The sequence below is a fragment of the Oratosquilla oratoria genome, chromosome 3, assembly GCF_046742065.1.
Source record: "Oratosquilla oratoria isolate Oo_2021 chromosome 3, ASM4674206v1, whole genome shotgun sequence".
NCBI lineage: Eukaryota > Metazoa > Arthropoda > Malacostraca > Stomatopoda > Squillidae > Oratosquilla > Oratosquilla oratoria.
In genome coordinates this window covers 45,435,691-45,440,690 of record NC_134779.1, presented here as the reverse complement: position 1 = coordinate 45,440,690, position 5,000 = coordinate 45,435,691, and the positions used below count along the sequence as shown (strand labels likewise).

The window sequence follows — 5,000 nt, the reverse complement described above, 5'->3', positions numbered from 1 at the left end:
GAGATCAGATTGTTGAAACAAGTCACCTAATACCGTGACGATGGAGAACCTTAGGGGAGACTCTATGGTGGCCGTTGGTGTGCGCATAATGCAGAAACGTATGGGACTGGCTTTGTATGTAGTCTACATAAGTCTTCAAGGAAGCCTGACAGTGTCCAAACATCCATGCTACTTACTTATAAGACCTTAATAAAAGATGTTTTTTCCCCGTCCGTCCCAGGGATTTGAACTCGAATCACCCGCTCACGAAGTGAGAACCCTACCCTGAAACCCCCGGGGCTCCTGACAAGGGGGGGGAGGGGGGTAAAATCCATACTTGGTTAAATTTTTACAAAACCGCACAACGCACGCGATGTAGTGATTGGCAAGACGGCAAAGTCGAAAGACTAATCGAGGTGAATCGAGCCCCCTCAATTCGGTGACGTATTTTATGTATTCTGAGGACAAACAGAATTATGGAGTTAACAAGGGCGGACACCGACCTGAAGAGGGTCTTGGTCGCCCGCGACCCCCTTCAAGCAGCAGTCCACCTTTCAGCTACATAAAATCGCCTGTCCTTAGACAGAACAAAATACGTAAAGTACGTCATTATGTTGAAGGGGGTAAAACGTGGGAGTTTAGGTCCTGTTTGACAGCTCACCTGGTGCCCCACAGGTTACAAGATCGAATCTTTCCCAATGGATTGCAGCTCCCACGAGGAAGTGTGTCGTTGTTGCAGTTTCCTTGGAACCTTTCTCCGTATGTATGTAGATATATTTTTACATACATACGTGTGTACGTATGTGTGTGTGTGTATTCACCTTGGTCTTTCTTGATCACGTGCTGGACTCGTGATCGACATCTATTTCCCTCCCGAATGAGAGCTCAGAGCTCGTGTGATCGATCTATGGGTAATGCTGTGATCTTACACGCACACACACACCCAACTCCCCGCCCACGAGAGTTGGAGTAACGACTCGAAGCGCAGCGATACTGAAATTATTTTAGCCCTGGGCAGGATTCGAACCCGGACCGCCGTAGTGACGGTCGGGGACTCTACCAACCGCGCCATCGAGTCGTGCGTGTGTGTGTGTGTGTGTGTGTGTGTGTGTGTGTGTGTGTGTGTGTGTGTGTGTGTGTGTGTGTGTATCCGACATTACCTGATAAGGAGGCGCCTAAAGACTTGCATTCGACACTGCACCTGTAAGCAAGTAGAGATAAGATAAGAGACCACCATCGTGGGCCCAGCTGGGTAAGAATGTCCCTCGTGACCCCAAAGGGGGGGAAAGGGGGGGGTTCAGCTGTGGCGTCGTGGTTAATAGGATGAGCCGCTTTCCGGTGCATGGTTGTCGAGTATGGGTTGAAGGGGGACGGGGGATACTGCCGATGAATTGGTGGCTTTGTTCTCTAAGCCTTTCCTGGAACCTGTATCCGTGCTTGTCATAGAAAGGGTTTAGGGGTGATGCATAATCGTATTCCTTATGAAAGTAGAATGAATAGATAAATAAGCGATGGATAAATGCATAAATATAAAAAAAAAACGGATGGAAATATGGGAGACAGAGAGAGAGAGAGAGGGGGATGAAGAGGAAGAGAAAAAGAAAGATTAAATGGAGCAAAAATATAAGTATTTTCATGAAAAGATGTCATATATTTAGGAAGATGTGGAAGAGGGAAGAAAAAGGAAAGGTTGGTATATGAGGAATCAGAAAAAAGAGACAAAAATGGAAGAGGTAGTAGAAGATTTGAATTAGGATAGGATACAAATAGAAAGAAGCGAAGAAAAAGGAAAAGGAAAAAATGAGAAGAAGGAAGGAGGAAGAAAGAATAGAAAAAACGGGAGGAAATATGAAAAGGGAGAGATAAAGAGGATAAATGAGAGCAAGGGAAGGAGATAGAGGAGGAAGAGGAGTGGAAATAGAAAATTATGGATAATGAAAAATAAGAAAAAGAAAAGAATAAAAGAGGAGGAATAGAAATAGGAGTTGAAAGAGAAGGAATAGGAAATGGAATAGGGAGAGAAAGAGTAGGAGGAGGAAGAGTAGAGGAATGTGATTTTTTTTTTTTTAAGTTTTCTGTCTGTGTTATCGTTAAAGCGAAGAAGTAGCCGCCTCTTATCTGCAGCCGAAGGTTTCCACATGGAGACGTCGTGAGGCGCCTGGCCAATGTGGCCCTGTCGCGACCTCGTGTGGCACCAGACAGAGAAGGCCATGCTCAGTTTACCTAAGAGAAGCCATTTATTATTATTATTATTATTATTATTATTATTATTATTATTATTATTCATTTATATAGAGGGGAAAATTTTTACTTTGTTTAATTGTTTTTAATCTTATTTATTTACTTTATTTATTTATCTACTTATTTGTTTATCTACTCATTCATTTTATTTATAATATCATCATTATTATTATTATTATTATAATTATTATTATTATCATTATTGTTATTATCATCATTATCATTATTGTTATTATTATTATCATTATCGTTATTATTATTATTATTATCATTATTTTGTGATTATTATTGTTATTATCATTACTATTATCATTATCACTATCATTATTATTATTATTATCATTATTATTATTATTATTATTATTATTATTATTATTATTATTTTATTGTTGTTGTTGTTGTTGTTGTTATCATTATTATTGTTATTATTATTACTATTATCATTATTATTATAATTATTATTATTATCATTATTATTATTATTATAATCTTTTTTTCTTTTTTCTTTGATAAATAGCTATAAAACCGAAGTATGCTGAGCAGGTACTATAATGGTAGTGTGGCTCATAATTTTTTATGGTGGTGAAGGGTAAAACATCATATCCACCAAATAAACATAAAACCTGAGAATACAAAGCAAGTACTATAATGCTATCATGGCTTATCAGATTTTTATGATGTTAAAGGTTAAAAATCATGCCCAGTAAATTAGTCTGAACACAGTTAACCAATCTCCCTAAAAGTTATCAACCAAGCGAACTAAGTCTTCTTAATCCTTTGACCACGAAGAGGATTTGTCTCGACTGAATAAAACCTCCTGACTGCAGTTAAAGTGAAAGTGAAGATCGTAAAACGCAAACAAAGGAACAAAACACCTCACCATATTCACAAAAGGTTTTTTGCCTTTTCTTAGGCTCGCCAAACCTAAGGCTCCGTCAATTGACTGGTCCCACAACCTGTCTTCCAGCTCTCTCCAACCCACACCCACGCCCACACCCACGCCCATACCCACGCTCACACCCACGCCCATACCCACACCCACGCCCTCCTCGGAGCTCCGTCACCTACCGTAACATCCACAACTACTCTCAGGATAGAGGTTCTTGGGTCTCGTATCGGATACGGCACTCTTACGTTGCTTTACTAGTGTACAGCTCGTGTACAGAACATTCTTCTTCTTCTTCTTCTTCTTCTTCTTCTTCTTCTTCTTCTTCTTCTTCTTCTTCTTCTTCTTCTTCTTCTTCTTCTTCTTCTTCTTCTTCTTCTTCTCCTCCTCCTCCTCCTTCTTCTCCTCCTCCTCCTCCTCCTTCTTCTCCTCCTCCTCCTCCTCCTTCTTCTCCTCCTCCTCCTTCTTCTTCTTCTTCTCCTTCTTCTCCTTCTTCTTCTCCTTCTTCTTATTTCTTCTTCTTTTTCTTCTTTTTCTTCTCGTTTTTTCTTCTTTTTCTTCTCAATCTTCTTATTTCTTCTTCTTTTTCTTCTTTTTCTTCTCGTTTTTTCTTCTTTTTCTTCTCAATCTTCTTCATCTTCTGCTTTTTCTTCTCCCCCTCCTCTTCCTCCTCTTCCTCCTCCTCCTCCTCCTCAGGTCACCTGCAAGTAATCCACTGTGATTACCTAGCAAGTTTCGAAATAGCGCGAGGTGGCCCAGTGTGCAACACACACGGCCAGGAATCCTAACACCTTTTGGAATCCTTTATATGTTGGCTTTCCAGTACATTCATTCTTGTGTAAGTGTTAATATTCTACAGGAGGCCCGCAGCCCCAACACACCCGCCAGTGATCCCTCTGCTATTACACTGATCACCCAAAAAGGAAACATTTCACTGTTGTCTGTATTGTACAAGGGTGGATCTTTGTCTAAGATGAGAGGGCCAAAGACCTGTCTCCTATTCCGGGAACTGATTATCGGTCCTCGGGGTTGCACCTTCAGATGAATATGAGACTGGGGACGAATGATAGGGAGATGTTTCTCTTTCACGTCTTTCTTTTAGATCTGTTCTTCAGGACTACAGCGTGCAGGGGCCTCTTGGTGATTGTGTTCTGGAAGGCCAATGAGGAGGGCCATCCTTCTTTTGACAAAGGAAGACACAAATGTTTCCTTCAGAAAAAGCTTAAAGACGCTGACGTCTCAATAAGTATAAAAAAAAAATCTACATCGCTGGGATATAAAGTATTGTCATTATTTTCAGAAACATTCGGTCGAGATTGCTGCCTTTTAAGTGAAACGAACGAAAGCTTATGGGAGCGAGGACAAGACTTCGTATCATGACTACTTTTCGGACTGGAAAGAAAGAGATGGAATCAATGCGAGAGTGAAGAAGACGCCTTCCATTTGTGCTATGAGAGTTATGTCGTGAGAGTTGTGTCATGAGAGTTAACTCGTGAATTACGAGGAAAGGAGTTCAAAAGACTCTTAGTAATCCCATAGATAACATAGTCAGCAAAGTGGGTTGCCCACCTCTGCGTTCTAGGGTGGTGGTGGTGGTTGTGATGGTGATATCTTCTTCTCTTCCTCCTACTCCTCCTCCTCCTCTTCCTCCTCTTCCTCCTCTTCCTCCTCCTCTCCCTCCTCCTCCTCTCTCTCCTCCTTCTCTCCCTCCTCCTCTCCATCCTTCTCTTCCTCCTACTCCTCTCTATCCTCCACTTCCTCCTACTCCTCATCATCATCATCTTCCTCCTCCTCCTCTCCATCCTCCTTTCCTCCGCTCCATCCTCCTCTTCCCTCCTTCCTATTCCTTCTGTCCTCCTCCCTTCCTCCTCCTCCCTTCCTCCTCCTCCTCCTT

General features: G+C 41.6%; 1 long non-coding RNA gene across 1 annotated transcript in view; it reads left to right on the top strand.

Moving 5' to 3' along the window:
• LOC143019654 (uncharacterized) overlaps positions 1 to 4,756 on the top strand; it is a 14,303-nt gene extending 9,547 nt beyond the window's left edge. Inside the window, exon 3 of the long non-coding RNA XR_012965843.1 lies at positions 4,407 to 4,756. This is a non-coding gene — a long non-coding RNA (uncharacterized LOC143019654). The remainder of the gene's footprint in view (positions 1 to 4,406) is intronic.
• Positions 4,757 to 5,000: the final 244 nt, after the last annotated feature.